Genomic DNA, 16,715 nt, shown 5'->3' on the forward strand with positions numbered 1-16,715 from the left:
CACGGCCATCCTTACTCAACTGTCCAAAGACTCTCTGAGTCCAGTGTCCATTCATCCCCTCAACTGGCCATCCTCTGCACTCAGAAACTGGGTGTACAATGCTCCAATCATTAGTCTTTTGTTTTCTTTCCATAGAAATTCTCGTTAATGTCTGCTTTCTTGCATTAGTAAGCCTCAACACAAGATTCACTTAGCATGTCGACAACAGAAATATGTTGAAACAAACTACATGGACAAGATTTCCGATATAAAGCTTCTTCCAGCCTCACGCAAGTTTTACAACTGGAATGTCTTTCTCAAGGACCTGGGAAATGTCACCGTCAAGACAAGGCCCTTGGGAGGGTTGGAGTCAAACCCTGATGAGCACCAGTCACAAACACAGATAGTTTTAGTCCCATTGACCAGTCACCCAATTTACATCCTCCAGTACTTGTTGCGATGTCTTACAGCCACAACTAAAAACACTCCTGCTTTTTGTTCCAACAGAGCTGAGCTCAGTCTTCCCTAATGCAAATGTTTTCATCGCCAATGGAATTGTCTTGAACAAAACCTTTCTTTCTTCTTTATTTCTGTCTGGCAATTTTTCTTTGACATCCTCCAGTCTACTATTCAACTTATCCTCTGAGGGTTTTTTTTTTTTTTAATTTTGGTTATTGTATTTTTCAGTTCTAAAATTTCCACGTGGTTCTTATGTCTTCTACTTCTTTGCTGAGACTTTCTATTTTTCCTCTTTTCAAAGGTGCTCATAATTGCTTGCTGAAGCATTTTTATAAAGCTACTTGAAGTTCTTGTCAAATAACTGTAAAATCTCTTGGTGTGGAATCCACTGATTCTCTCTTCAAGACTTCAGTTTCAGATCTTCCTGGTCCTTGGTAAGATGAGTGATTTTTTTTTATCAAAACCTGGAAATTTTGAGAACTATAAATGCTTACATTAAAATAGATGAAAGGTCTCAAATCAACAATCTAATTTTATACCTTATGGAACTAGGAAAAAAAAGAGCAAAGTTAACCTAGAGCTAGCGTAAGGAAGGAAATAATAAAGATTAAGGTAGAGATTAATTTTTTTTAAAAAAGAGAAGAGAAAAACAATCAAGAATACTAACAAAACCAGCATTTAGTTCTTCAGAGAAAAGAAGCAACAAAATTGTCAAATCTACACTGATAAGAAAAAAGAGACAAAGCTCAAATAACTAATATCAGAAATGAAAATGGGGACATTCTAACTGATTTTACAGAAATAAAAGGATTATAAGAAAGTACTATAAACAGCCCCATGGTAGAAAACTGGATAACCTAGATGAAATGGATAAATTCCTAAAGATACACAAACTACCAAAACTGAATCAGGAAATTATGGTATGTGCATACAATGGAATGTCATTCGGCCTTTAAAAAAAAAAAAAGGAAGGAAATTCTGACACAGGCTACAATATAGATAAACAATGAAAATGTTATGCTGAGTGAAATAAGTCAGCCCCCCAAAACAAATACTCTATGATTGCACTTATGTGAGGACCTAGAATAGTCATTGCCATAGAGACAGAAAGCACAGAACGGTGGTTGCCAGGGCGTGATGTCGGGGACTTTTAATGTTTAACTCATTAGTGTTTAGTGGGTACAGATTTGAGTTGAGGAAGATGAAGGATTAAGTAGTAAGTTATATATGTTATGTGTGTGTATATCACAATTTCTAAAACTTTAAAACTTGGGGCCTGGGGCACCTGGGTGGCTCAGTCGGTTAAGCCTCCGGCTTCGGCTCAAGTCAGATCTCACATTCGTGGGTTCCAGCCCAGCGTCAGGCTCTGTGCTGACAGCTAGCTCAGAGCCTGGAGCCTGCTTCCGGTTCTGTGTCTCCTTCTCTCTCTGCCCCTCCCCCTCTCATGCTCTGTCTCTCTCTGTATCAAAAATAAATAAAACATTAAAAAAAATTAAAAAAAAAAACTTGGGGACTTATGTTACCAGATCTTGGAACTTATTTAAACCTTCTGTGTGCGCTGGCATTGGCAAGGGAAGGGAGGGCGTGGCTCAAGTGAGTGCGGAAGCTCCGGTTCCCCACGAGGCCTGCTGGCCTTGATCCCAGAATGGATGAGGCTGCTCATTACGGGGCAGGGGTGGGAGCTGCAGCCCCCGGGAGGGCTCCGCTGATACCCCTGGCCCAGAAGAGGAGAGGTACCTCCTTACTGCCTCCCATGCGGCCTCCTCTGACCACATGGGGGATGGGCGGTAGCCTCCTTACCCCAAGACAACGGTGAAAGTCCGGACTCTCCCGGAGACCCCCTTCTTTGTCAGGGTGGTGGGGAGGGGGTGGAAGTCCAGGCTCCCTACTCAGCTCCTATTGACATCATCCCTGCAGGGGCCTGGGGCAGGGTGTTTGGGAGAGCAGACTTCCGGCTTGGCTTTCCTCACCTTTTGCCTGTAGCTTCTTCAGCTTTAATTCTGGGATCTATGAGTGAAAAAGAAAACCCTAAGAGACTCTTAAATACAGAGAACAAACTGAGGGTTGCTGGAGGGAGGCGGGTGGGGTATGGGCTAAATGGGTGATGGGGATTAGGGAGGGCACTTTTTGGGATGAGCCCTGGGTGTCATCTGTAAGAGGTGAATCACCGGGTTCTACTCCTGAAGCCAAAATTATGCTGTATGTTAACTAACTTGAACTTACATTTTATAATAAAGGGGGGGGAGTGCACCTGGGTGGCTCAGTTGGTTAAGCATCTGACTTCGGCTCAGGTCATGATCTCACAGTCCATGAGTTCGAGCCCTGCATCAGGCTCTGTGCTGACAGCTCAGAGTCTGGAGCCTGTTTTGGATTCTGTGTCTCCCTCTTGCTCTCTGTTCCTCCCCTGCTCACTCTCTGTCTCTCTCTCAAAAATAAAGTTAAAAAAAAAAAAGGAAAACCCAGGAACTCACTACCATGTCTATCCTATAGCCTGTGACCCCTAGTCAGTCTGCCCTCTTTTCTTTCAACTTTCTGGGTCTTGTGTCTGTCTTCTATACAATGCCCTGGGGATTTTAGTTGTGCTTAGAGAAGAGAATAGGAAAAAAATATGTTGACTCCATCTTTATAGATGCGAAAGTCTCTTTAGGGGTTTGCTTTTTGTTAGGAGAGACTTGAGCCCACTCTGTGTGCTAGGAGAGGTTGAAGGCATAAGAGAGTGGGGGTCTACTGCTGCAGCCAGCCGATGTGGGGTGGGGGGGAAGGGCTCATTGGATCTACAGGCCATGGGAAGGGACTAAGGATGGGCAGAGGGTGCAGAGAAAAGAGAATAAGGCAGAATGCCGAACTCTGCTCTGCTGACTCTATCTCCTCTATGAAGGCCGAGGCTGATGCATTAAGCAAGAGGCAGGGTGGGGTGAAGGGCTGAGGAAGGAGGGCAAAGGCTTAGAACAGCTGGAGTAGTTTCAAGGAGACCTCTGCTCACACGTAGAAGGCTGGCCAGCAACAGTGATCAGCACAACGGGTGAGGCTGACATTACTGAAGGTGGGCTGCATGCCTGGCCCTGGTCCTCCCGGAGGCTCCAGAGAGGACAGTATGCATGGGCTTCCCACTTGGCCGTGAGGAAACCAAGCCTTGTGGACACAAAGTAACAAGCATTGCATGGCCTTGAAATGGCAGAGCTAGGAATTGACCGCCTGGCTTCTAATTATAGATCCAGCTGTTTGGGTGCCAAGGGCCCAGCTGAACTTAGAGACCATGCATCTGCCTGCCCTCACACCTGGGCGAATTATTCCAGGAGGGCTGGGTGTCAAAACAGAAGAGGAAGAGCCAGATGGAGTCCAGGCTGGGGCTTTTCCAGGCAGACGTGTCAGAAGGACAGGATGCAGAGGATATCGGCAAGAGATGGACTGAGGTAGTGACTGACCATGTGTCCTGGATCAAGAATTAAGTGAAGACAACCAGGGGACGATGATACTCAGGATAGATGGTGGGTCCCAGAGGCCAGACCTCCTGATGGGGGAGAAACGAGGTGAGAGCATATGAGTCCCCGTGGGAGAGAACAGGAACTATGGGAAGTTGTGGTTAGAGGAGGAGAGGTAAGTTAAAGATTTCTTGGTAAGGCAGATCCTGGAGGTGACAGGGTCTAAGAGCGTGGGTGGCTGGGGGTGCAGGGGGCCAAGGCTTTGAGGTCAAGGAGTTCAAGGGTGAGGCATAAATGTCGCTTCCCTGAGTGACCCAGCTCTTCACCGGGAGAGGTGGGGTTTTGTTCGAGGGGATAAAGAACATTGGGCGAGTCTTGTTCAAGCTCTCCGAGGCCGACTTTATTGAGGAGAGGCTGCCCAGATCGCTGGGATGGGATTCTGCAGTGAGGGAGAAAGATAAGGCTCAAGTCCAAACACAGCACGGGTGAGTGGCAGTGGAGGACAGGCCAGGGGTGTGGGCGGGGGAGTTGCAAAGAGGAAACACTGAGGTGAAGGGGGGTTCTCAGGGGGGTGGCTCAGGGTCATCAGATGTCACCGGGGGAGGGATGGAGCAGAGGGGCTTTGTCAGATATGGAGGGCAGAGGTCTTTACTAAAATGACTTGGCAGTTCTTGCTAAAACCGGATCTTACAAGGAAGGGGAAAGACGGGGCTGGGAGAAGGTTTAAGAGTCTGACGAAAAATTGAGTCAGGCAGAGGGAGAGTCTTTGTCAGATGTAAACCCCACTGAGGATCCAGAACAAAGCCGTCAGACAAAGGGTGAAGGAGGGTGGGGGTGAAGAGGGGTGGGGGCAAGAGGGGTGGGAATGATCGGGGACCAGGAGGGAGGCACAGGCAAAGATTCTCAAAAGAGAGGAGTGTTTTTTAATTATTTTAAACATTTATTTATATTTGAGAGACAAAGCATGAGTTGGGGCAGAAAGAGAGGAAGACAGAGAATCGGAAACAGGTTCCAGGCTCTGAGCTAGCTGTCAGCACAGAGCCCAACGCAGGGCTCGAACCCACGAACCGTGAGATCATGACCTGAGCCGAAGTTGGATGCTTAACTCCCCAGGTGTCCCCAAAGAAAGGCGTGTTTATAAGCAGCACTGGGGAGTGAAATCTGGGTGCTACCGGTGCTGGACCTCACACCTGCATCCTTCGCTCCCAGCACCTCTGGCGGTGGCACCCCTGCGCGGGCACGTGGCACTCGCAGCCCCGTGTGCGAGGCAGGTGCATGGCACATGAAGCAGCACACTAGCCAAACAGAATAATCGCTGCTGGAAGGTGATGCTCAGGCCACGCGAGGGACATCACCTGGGGGGCACTGCGGGTCAGCAGCCACAGTAGGGGTGGACAGCCCTGGGAGGGCCTGGGGTGCTCCGAGGCTCCCAGGTGCACCGGCGTGGGGAGCACAGGAGCCCCATGCTAGGGGACGAGGGCAGCAGGGCCCTCACAAGCCCTCTAGGTCACATCTGCCCCTTCCCCTGAGTGTCGGGTGTGGAGGGGAGTAACAGGGAACAATATGCCTTTAGAAAATGTGAGACAGCAGATGACAAAAAAAAAAAAAAAAAAAGGCCAGGTGGCCAGCTCTAGAAAATGCATGACTAGAGTGGCACATGCAAAAAAATCTCTATATATAAACGGATTCATAGAAGAGGATTATCTTCTCTTTCCTTTTCAGGAAGTTTCCTTCATCACGACCAGCTTATTGCCTTGACAACAAAATTCGGTCAAAGTAAAACAGAGAACCAGCACGAGGTTACCAGAGTCACACGTTCCTGGCTGGAAAGAAGTCGCAGCAAACTGCAGAATGCTTGGGTCTGGGTCCTTCCTCGCAGCCCCAAGGCAAGGCTGTGGGGCGCGACCTTCTGCCACGCTTGGTGGCCTGGTGATCACTCGTAACTCATGTTGAATTGCATTGGTTTTGAAGGCAAGACTTTAAGGAAGGGCTCCTTCTGCTTTTCTTTTCTTCTGCATTAAAAAACATTTTTTTTTTAAGTTTATTTATTTTCAGAGAGAGAGAGAGAGAGAGAGCATGAGCAGGGGAGGGGGCAGAGAGATAGAGGGAAACACAGAATCGCAAGGAGGCTCTGCGCTGTCAACGCAGAGGCCAACACGGGGTTTGAACCCCTGAACCATGAGATCGTGACCTGAGCCAAATGAAACCAAGAATCAGATGCCTAACCGACTGAGTCACCCGGTGCCCCTCTTCTGGGTTTTAAATTGTAAACACAGCACATTTCACAAAAAGAAGGTAGCTTCCCTGTTCAGCTGAAACTTCCGGTTGGAGGATGTGGATTCAGATGTGTTGTGTTAGCCACGTAGTCTGACCCTGGGCCAGTTAAACAGTGATCCTGGAGGAGGGAGGGGGGGAGGGGGGAGACAAGCCCGCCTTCCTGCCTCTCAGGCTCAGGGGGCTCAGGGCTGGCATGCCCACCTGCCACCTGGGCTCGGGAACATGGCAAAGCCTGGAACAGTAGGAGGCCCCACGAGCCACAGCCGCCAGACTTGGTGGCCTGCTCAGAGCCACCCAGCAACACTTCTGAGGTTCCCGCGCTCTGCGCCATGCATGTGTCAAACCTCACTCTAGAATTCTCCCAGCTGCACCCCGCTGCCCTGCTCAGCAGGTGGCCCCATACTTTATTTCACCAAGAAGATAGAAGCCATCAGGGTGAACCGCTCTTCACTTTTGCTAGAAATCCTTGAACTTTTCCTGCACCTGCACCCCTCCCAGCCTTGTCCTCACCGGGCTCACGGGCTCCTGCCCCTCCCAGTCCCCTCCCAGACTCCGAGCCATCAGCCTGACCTCGTCTTTCACCTCTCCCATTCCCGTCTGATGAAGTCTCTCCCTGGATCCCTCCAGCGGCTGCCTCATCTCGCCCCCTCCTCTTCACAGCTGGGCTTCAAGCCGCCTGTGCCTCATCCTGCTCCAACCTGACACCGGTGTTCCCGGTCATCTCCGATTCCACGGAGGCTCACGGCCTCCACACTCCTTCGGCAAGCCTCCCCCAGCCCCGCTGCTCAGCCGGCCAGACGCCCTGTCCGCCACTCGTTCCCTGGAATGCTCATCTTCTCACCTAGGAAACTACCCTCCTAGTGTCCTTCGTTCCTTGCAGGCTTCTCCCTGCCTGTTTCTGGAAGGTTGTTTGCCTTGGCTTCTGCCCTGTTCTGCTTTGTCACACTTCCTGAGGCAGGTCCAGCTGGGGGCCAGGGGAAACCTCACATGAGTGAGGCAGGCTGGGTGGGGGGATAGGGAGCGGTGGGGTCTGGGGCACCCAGGGGGCGAGAGAGCCTCAGAAAGGCGGTGGGCACACCTCAGCACTAGCAGGTGATTGCCAAGGGCAAGGTCGGCAACGTTTTCTAAAGGGCCAGACACCACAAGTGTGGCAGGCTTCGTGGCCCCATGTCATCTCTGTCACTTATTCTTTGTTTTAACAACCCTGTAAGAGTGAAAAGGAATTCTTAGCTCTAAGGGTCACAGAAACCCAAGCCAAGGGTCACAGCTCGCGTGCAGGCTGCAGTTTGCTGACCCCCGGGAAGGAGTGAAGGCAAGCCCAGAGTGGCTAAGCGGTTCTGGTTTTCCAGAGAACCCAGAAATCCAGACTTTATCTGAGATCTCTTGGTTACCAATGCTGACATTTAGAACCTTCCGGGAGTGCCTGTCTCCAGATAGCCCCTGAGCATCTTGCTGCCACTGGAAACGTGTCCACCCAGGACCTTGTTCATCATTATGCTCCTCCCCCCTCCCCCAAGCTGGGTTCACAGACTCAGCAACTGGTAACAGCCCCCACTAGAGACAGTCAGCCGGAGTCTTTGCCCCTCACACCCACATCACCAGCACAGTGTGGCCGATCCTTCTTCCTGAATCCCTGTCCACCTGGCTCTGTCCTCAGTGCCGCTGTCCTGTGTCAGACGACCATCACATCATTGCTTGAGAACCACAGCCTCCTGCTTAATCCCTCTCCTAATCCTTTCCATGGCCCAAATGATCTTTCTACAATGCAAATTGCAATTCTGGTCAAGGCCCTCCCAAGCCTGAGACTCCTTCGCTGTTGGGTAAGATCCTAACCTTTGGTTGGTCTCCACGGCTCCTGGTGGTCAGGTCCCCTGCACCCCCCCGCACTCACCCCTCCTGCCCGTGGGCCACGTCTAGTTCCTGAAATGAGCCAAGTGCTCTCTCACTTCCAGGTCTTTGCATCTGCTAACGTGGCCTATGGGCCCCTGGATCCCACATACTGCCATGTTCATATCTCAACCCCTGCCTGCCAGTGCCCTCTTTCCCCTCTTCCTCCCTCCCTCCCTTCCTTTAAATATAACAGCTTTACAGATATGTGATTCACATGTCATATCATTCAGCCATGTAAAGTATAAAACTCAGTGGTTTTTAGTATATTGAGTTGGGCCACCATTTCTACGGTCAATTTGGGAACATGCTCCTCAATGTCCCAAAGAGAAGCCCTATACCTGTAAGTGGTCACTCCTCCTCCCACCTCTGCTGCTGCCCTGGCCTTAGGTCAGCACTCGTCCTGTTTTCTGCCCCCATCGCTTTGCCTTTCCCAGACATTTAGCATGGATGGAGTCATAGGATAAGTGGGTTTTGGTGATCGGCTTCTTTCCCTTAGCACATTTCAAGGTTCATGTACCAGTATTTCATTTTTTCTTTACACTTTTTTAAATGTTTATTTTTGAAAGAAAGAAGTGGGGGGTGGGGAGGAGCAGAGAGAGAGGAAGACAGAGGATCCAAAGCAGGCTCTGTGCTGGTATCAAAGAGCCAATGCGAGGCTTGAACTCACAAACCATGAGATCATGACCTGAGCTGAAGTCCAGCACTTAACCCACTGAGCCACCCAGGCACCCCGGTGCTTCAGTTTTTATTGCTGACTAATAGAGCTTTGTATGGACATACCACATTTCATTTATCGGCTCATCACCCACGATGGTAACTTTACCTGCTGTGTCCTTGTGTTCTGAAATGCAATATTCTTTGGCCAGGAGCCTGCGTGTTTGTTCAGGTCCTATAGAGTGAAGGAAAGGAGAAGCTTATGCAACTCGAAGATCTTTTGCAGAGAGATCAACTCAGGGAGAAGGGGAGGCAGAGGCATGAAAGTTGATGAGGATAAACCCACATCAGTCAAGGGAGGAAGGGGATGCTCGGACCGCCAGCTCAGACGCTTGGGCAGGGCCATCCTTGCACCGCACAGATGGGATTCCTTCTTCTCAGAAACAAAGACAGCAGGGTAGAAAAGGAAACCAAGGGTTCTATGTTTTTTGGCTGAAGGCTGCTCCACAGCAGTGCTGAGCAAACACCTTCAGCATCTGAATATTCTGGTTGCCTTTGAGTCATCCGGATTCCTTGTATGTTTCAAAATTTCGCCCCTTCTTGGCGAAATGACTTGCAAATATTTTCTCCCATTCAGCAGGATGCCTTTTCATTTTGCTGACTATTTCTTTTGCTGTGCAGAGCACAGCATGTGAATATCCAGTTATCCCAGCTCGACTTACTAAAGTATTGAGTACAGTCAAATATTAGTTGATCGTGTATGTGTGGGTTTATTTCTGGATTCTGTTCTGTTGGTCTGTGTGTCTTTGTGCCAATACTGTACCATTCTGGTCACTAGCTCTGTAATAAAGTTTGAAATGAGGAATTGTGATGCCTTCAGCTTTATTCTGCTTTCTCATGACTGCATTGGCTACCCAGGGATTTTTATGGTTTCACGCAAATTAAAAAGAATTTTTCTGTTTCTGTGAACAGCGCCGTTGGGATTTTGATAGGGATTGAGTTGATCGGTCTGCAGATGATTGTGGGTGGAATGAACATTTCTTTTTTTTACAATATTAAACTTTTCTGATCCATGAACACAAGGTATCTTTCTATTTATTTGTCTTCGATTTCTTGTGATTTTCAACGTACAGGCCTGTCACCTCCTTGGTTAAATTTATTCCTAGGTGTTTCATCTTTGTTTGATGCTATGTAAATGGGGTTGTTTTCTTGGCCTAGCCCAAAGCCCAAATTAGATTTCCTTCTGTTTTCTTATACAAATTTATTGCTTTAGCTCTTACCTCTAAGTCTGTGATTTATTTGAATTAATCTTTGTGCGGTGTGAGATGGGGGTCTAGGTTCATTTTTTTTTGCATGTACATGCTGTTTTATTATGAAACATTTTTTTCTACAATTTCAATATTGATATCAGCTTAATACTCCGTTTCACAAACATCCTGTCGACACGGGGATGGAAGTATTTAACAAGCATCTTTCAGAACAAGCCCTGATTCGTAGCATTTGCCAATTTCCCTGGTGTAAATACCCCAACCCACCTCCCATGCCAAGGTACTAATGTTACATAACTCATCACGGTATTGGGAAGAGATCACGCAATTGGTTTTTGTGAACTGTTACAAGCTGGCTATAGCATATTGCTGGTCATTTTGTTGTTGGTGGTGGTGTTTTTGCTCCTTTATTTGTCCTGAGGATACAAAAGGTGCTTGCTTCCTCAAAGCAAGAAGCAGCAGGCTATTTCATCCACTGCGATACATGAACGCGGGTCCTCCGGGGCTTTCTAGTTCTCCTTCCTCATGAGGACAACATCCTTGCAGCTTTTCTGCGGTCACATTTCGTGATGCCCATTCTATTTACTTTCAGACAGCCCAGCCTCGCTTCCTGGTGACGATACAGCAGATTGAGTTTTGACAAAACAGGAGAAGCGCAGAGCTGCTTGAACTTCTGCAGTTTTACAAAGACGCATATTCAAAATTTAAATGATGGGAGTGACTTCTCCTTTTTGTTCTCCCCTCTTAGGAGCCAAGTGTGGAACTAAGCAAATGCTGCAGGGCGGCAGAGCTGTGTTGACAAGCCCCGGTGAGGTCAAGTGTGAAGCTGCCCTGTGTCAGCTTCCTGAAATGTGTCTGGGCATCAAAGAAATGGGAGGAAATCACTGGAGTGTGACACTGTTTCAAAGAAAATGCACCAAACCTTCCTTCTGAGGAAAACTTGAAAGCAGTGCAAATAAAATGAGGGGTTCACTCTGGGGCAGACCCCTATTCATAGATAGTTGTTACTCATTGTTGGCCAAGTCCTCACCCGCACTGGGTATTTTCATTAATGGGATTAAACCCTCTCCACCCTCTTATCAAGCAGTATCTCATTTCCATTAGCGTTTCTCTTATTACTCTTGTGATTAGTATTTTAAATGGCTGTTGCCTTTCTTCTGTGACCTATCTATTTGGATCTCTGTTCATTTTAGAAAACAGTACAGTGTACAGGATAGTTGTGTGACAGGAAAATCCCAACGGTTTTCCTATTGATTCGTAAATTGCCTTATGTATTACGGATGTTGACTTTTGGCAACTTTGTCTTAATTTTTAGTTTTAGTGGGTTTGTGCTGTTACTGTTGCCGTTTTGCATAACGTCTTTGTATTGCTCGCTTTGTATGTTGATATACAAGCAGGCATGTTTCTCCCTCAATAAAATACTTTGCTTTTTTGAAATTTGCTTAGAATGTCTCACCTGGTTTCTCCAGGCGAGTTTTAGATTTGTTAAATTATGGGCCAAGACAGAATGCTCTAGAGGTTGAACAAATGCTACAAAGGAATTTGGTGCTAGCCTGCCAAACCTGTGGCCAAAATCAATTCATTGGCTGGATATCCTCCTGTTGCACTGACCACCTTACGTGGCTCCTGCCCATCCTGGCACACGGAAGGCCTCAGTGCCCATGGGCGTGTCAGGTGCTTCTCTCGAGTGGTCAGGAGCTTGTCCTTGAAGGGACGGATCGAATGCATGAGTGGGTCGTGCCATTTGGATGGATGAATAAATGGATGAATGAAATTAACCAGCAGCCCTACTTTCCCCCTTTCGGTGCCTGGTCCAAGGACTGTTCCCCCTTGCTTTCCTACAAGGCCAGGTAGCAAAAGAGACTCATGGGGTTTCAATAATTTCATTTGCGGTCGGGTCCCCTCCCTGAGGAAAGAAAAAAAAGAACACCTCAAGGTGTGACAACATCCCTCCGGCCTTGTAACATGAGACCGCTTAATCAGACTGCATATTGGTGTGTTACCATATGTGGGAGACAAAGAAGTAAAAAATATATAAAAAACCACGCCATGTGGTGTTCGGGGCTCAGTTCTTTGGGTATGAACCCAACTGAGCGATGCCGGCTGAAATAAAGTTGATTCCCAGAAAGAAAAGCCTCGGTGACATGACTCTGTGTGCGAGAATCCTGCTACAAGTTGTGTCTAAAACTTCTGCTGATAGCTTCAGAACATCTCGTAGCTCCGGGCTTCCAGGGTCTCTGTGTTTTAAATGATCCCAAAGTCTTGGCCCAAGGCAAGCAAGCCCACCCACCATGGCAGCGGGGCAGGGTAGCAGGTGTGTGAGGCTAAAGCTGGAGGGAAACTCTAGTTAAGCAAGCACGCTCTCCTATGGGGCATGACAGGGGGCTGGGGGCCCCCCGAATAACCCCTTCCTGCGTCCAGGAGGCCCAGTGCCCAGGGGTGGACACAGAACGAGAGTCCTACCAGCTCTCCTCAGACACGACCCTTGTTCCTTTACTGCCACCCAAGTATCAGGCTTTCCACCTTCTTGAGCTCCTGCCGCAGAATGCAGGAATGGGAAATGAAGGACCAGAATAACTACCGGATGACTTCAGAGCAGGAAAACCCTACTCTGTCCAAGTTCTTGCACAACACAGAGATCCGACTGCACCGAACTATGTCTGAACAGGGTGACAGCAATGGACTTAAAAATCACTTTTCTTTCTTCAAAATTGTATCCAGCAAATTGCATGATGGGAGCTGGTCCTTGCTGCGCTGAGTTCGGAGTGCCTGACTGAGAGGAGGAAATGAGTGTGAGACGGAAGGAAACGTAGACATCAGCCAACATCAGGGTGTCCGTTCACCCCTGCCGATACAGAGTCCACTACAAGTGGAAAAATCAACATCTGTTCCCTCTGGTCGGTGTTTCTTTAGCTTTAGTTGTTAGAATCACCTTTTTAATTTTTTACTACAATGTCACATACCAAGTAATTTACTAAATATTACACTTAAACAAGTACATGTATTTTAATTATATGTGCCAGGTACAGTTCTAAGCACTTCAAATGCATTAGCTCATTTAATCGTCATTACTGCCCGGTTAGCTAGATCCTGTATTCTTCATTACACAGGGGGAGGCTCTGAGCCAGTAAGCAGCATGCCATCATCATACACCTGATTAAAGACCCAAATAAGAAAGGGAATACATTATGTTCAAAGGAAAAAAAAACATGGGACAAAATGGAAACATATTAGTACTTAAGGGGAAGGAAGGAGTTCTTAAACTACATGTAAATGACATAAGGCAAAAGAAAAGATTTCACAGATTTTATTACATCAAGATTAAGGATTCCTATTCAACAGAGGATGCTATACATAAAGTTCTCTACAGCTGAGACAATGGTAGAAGTCATTTGCAATGCCTAAAGCATTTTTAAAATAGAATTTATTGTCATGTTGGTTAACATACAGTGTGCTCATCTTCTTTATCCATTCATTGGTTGATGAACATTTGGGTTTGTTAAGAAATAAAAATCCAGCAGTGCCTGGGTGGCTCAGTCAGTTAAGCGTCTGACTTCAGCTCAGGTCATATCATGGTTCACGGGTTCAAGCCTCACATCGGGCTCTGTGCTGACAGCTCGGAGCCTGGAACCTGCTTTGGATTCTGTCTCCCTCTCTCTCTGCCCCTCCCCTGCTCACACTTTGTCTCTCTCTCTCTCAAAAATAAATAAACATTTAAAAAAATTTTAAATGAGAGACACATATCATTTGCCGAAATTAAAAATGTACATAAAAAACAATAATACAGATTCTTAACACATAAGAAGAAATTAGAATTGCCAGCATTTCCATTTCTGAGTATATAGCCAAAAGAATTGGATGCAGAGTCTCGAAGAGATAGTTGGTGTTCATGTTCAAAGCAGCATTATTCACAATAGCTAAAGCATGGAAGCAACTCGTGTCATTGTTAACAAGTGAATGAGTAAGCGGAAACAGTCCATCATACAATGGAATATTATTCAGCCTTAAAAAAGAGGGAAATTCTAACCCAGGCTGCAACATGGATGAGCCTTGAGGACATTATGCTGAGTGAAATAGCGGGTCACAAAAAGACAAATTTTGCATGATTCTGCATAGATGGGGGTCCACCCCCCTGGTGGGAGGGAGGAATAGGAAATTGTTGTTTAATGGGTATGGAGTTCCAGTTTTACAAGTTGAGAAGAGTTCTGGAGAGGGACGGTAGTGATTCACTGCACAGCTCTAGGAGTGCATTTGTAATGCACCGAACTGTCCACTTAAAAATGGTTCAGAAGGTACACTTTATGTGTATTTTACCACAATTTTTTAAATGAGGAAGAAAAGAAAATGAGGCATATTAAAACCTGATCAGCAGACCTACCTTACAAGAAATGTTAAAGAAAGTTCTTTCAGTGGGAGTAAAAGAATGTTGATTCACATCATAAAAACAGAAAAAACTAACGTAAATCTCATGGTGATCGTAAAGACATAGTCAGAGTTAGATTCTGCAATATAGCAATAGTGGTGCATAACTCATCTACAACTCTAAGATTTTAAAAAAGTGCAGAAAAAAACTACAATGACAATAATTTGCTATTCATTACACAATACAGAAAAACATGCATATTGTAACAGCAATAGGCTATAATGTGGGAGGTAGGAGAAATAAAAGTGTAACATTTCTGATTTCTATTGAAGTTAAGTTGTTATCAGTTTAAAATGGGGATGTTATTTGTTTAAGATGTTGTAGGTAAGCCTTATGGTAACCATGAGGGAAAAGCCCAAAGTAATTACAAAAAACCCATGACAAGGAATTCAAAGATACGAATACCCAAGGATATCAAAATACAAAACAAGACAGCAGGATAAGAAACAAGGAACAAAGGATCTAAAAAACAACCAGGAGAGGCGCCTGGTGGCTCAGGAGGTTAAGTGGCCAACTCCTGGTTGCTACTCAGGTCGTGATCTCACGGCTTGTGAGTTCAAGCCCCACATCAGGCTCTGCAGGGACAGTGTGGTGCTTGCTTGGGAGTCTCTCTTTTTTTCTCTTTCTCTGCCCCTCCCCCACTTGTGCAAATGCGCGCTCTCTCTCTCTCTCTCTCTCTCTCTCTCTCAAAATAAATAAATACACTTTAAATAAATAAATAAATAAAAATAAAAAACAACCAGGAAACAAAGCATCAATAGCAAGTCTTCACCTATCAATAATTACTTTCAATGTAAATGGATTAAATTCTCCAATTAAAAGACATAGAATGGCTGAACGTATAAAAAATAAGATCCAACAAGGGGCACCTGGGTGACTCAGTCAGTTAGGCATCTGACTTCGGCTCAGGTCATGATCTCAGAGACCGTGAGTTTGAGCCCCGCATCAGGCTCTGTGCTGACAGCTCAGAGCCTGGAGCCTGCTTCGGATTCTGTGTCTCCTTCTTTCTGCCCCTCCCCCGCTCTTGCTCGCTCTCTCACTCTCAAAAATGATATATAAAACATTTAAAAAATCTTTAAAAAATAAGATCCAACAGTATTCTGGCTGCAAGAAACTCATTTTAGCCATAAAGACCTCCAAAACTGAGAGTGAAGGGATAGAAAAAGATATTTCACACAAATGCAACCAAAAGAAAATGCAGGAATAGCTGTACTTCCGTCACATGAAATAGACCTACAACTAAAAATGGTGAAAAGAGACAAGAGGCCGTTGTACAATGACAAAGTGGTCAATACATCAATCAGATAAAACAACTGTACATATTTATGTGCCCCACATCGGAGCTCCTAGTTCTGTACATTTTTTAAATGGTGAAGAAACAGAGCTATAGGAGAAATAAACAGTAATACAGCAATGGTTGAGGACGTTACTACCCCACTCTGAACAAGGGGTAGATCATCTGGAGAGTCCAGAAGGAAACAGCAGGTCTGAACAACGCGGTAGACCAAACAGACCTAACAGGCATATCCTGAAGATCCCACTCAGCAACAGCAGAATACACAATCCTCTTAAGTGTGCACGCAACATTCTCCAGGACAGGCCATGTGTTAGGTGACAAAACAAGTCTTAGAGAGAAGACTGAAATCAAACCAAGTGTCTTCTCAGGCCACGATGGTGTGAAACTAGAAATCAGCAACAAGAGGAAAACTGCAAAATTCACAAACATATGGAAAATAAACAACACTCTCCTGAACATCGGATGGATCAAAGGAGAAATGAAAGGGGGAGATCTAAAAGTTCCCTGAGACAAATGAAAATGAAAGCCACATCCCAGAACTTATTGGATGTTAAACATAAAAGGATGGAACTGAACCCTTATCTTATACCACTCACAAAAATTAACTCAACGTGGATTGAAGACTTCATTATGAGACCTGGAACACGAAAGTCCTAGAAGAAAACACAGGAATAGAGCTCCTTGCCATGGGTCTTGGTAATGATTTTTTTTAAGTATGATACCTAAGCCTAGGCAACAAGATAAAAAATGAACAAGTGAGTCCACGTCAAACTAAGAAGATTCTGCCCAGCAGAAGAAACCATCCACAAAGTAAAGATACGCTGTGGAATGGAAAAAAAATGGCAAATCGTATGTGTGATAAGGGGTTAATATCCAAAGCAGGCAAAGAACTCATGGAGCTCAGTCACAGCAAAACCAAACCAAAAAACAAGCCAAAACAAACAAACAAAAACAACAAACAAGTAACCCAATTAAAAATGGGCAAAGTACCTGAATGGATATTTCTGCAAAGAAGATGGATACAAGGCCAACGAGTGTATGAAAAG

The 16,715-nt window shown here is 46.1% G+C and overlaps 2 long non-coding RNA genes across 3 annotated transcripts; one reads left to right on the forward strand and one right to left on the reverse strand.

The window, feature by feature from the left end:
- Positions 1–2,380: 2,380 nt before the first annotated feature.
- Positions 2,381–9,202, reverse strand: LOC115274972. 2 transcript variants are annotated; one of them, XR_003901345.1, is made up of 3 exons: positions 8,851–9,202; positions 5,665–5,872; positions 2,381–2,445 (listed from the first exon to the last, which is right to left on the reverse strand). It is a non-coding gene; the product is annotated as an uncharacterized LOC115274972 (long non-coding RNA). The 2 variants fall into 2 exon arrangements; XR_003901344.1 differs by lacking the exon at positions 2,381–2,445 and having other exon boundaries at positions 5,522–5,872; positions 8,851–8,916; positions 9,028–9,202.
- Positions 4,086–5,904, forward strand: LOC115274971. Its single transcript, XR_003901343.1, has 2 exons — positions 4,086–4,345; positions 5,583–5,904. It is a non-coding gene; the product is annotated as an uncharacterized LOC115274971 (long non-coding RNA).
- Positions 9,203–16,715: the final 7,513 nt, after the last annotated feature.

This window comes from Suricata suricatta, chromosome 12 (assembly GCF_006229205.1).
Source record: "Suricata suricatta isolate VVHF042 chromosome 12, meerkat_22Aug2017_6uvM2_HiC, whole genome shotgun sequence".
Classification (NCBI taxonomy): Eukaryota; Metazoa; Chordata; class Mammalia; order Carnivora; family Herpestidae; genus Suricata; species Suricata suricatta.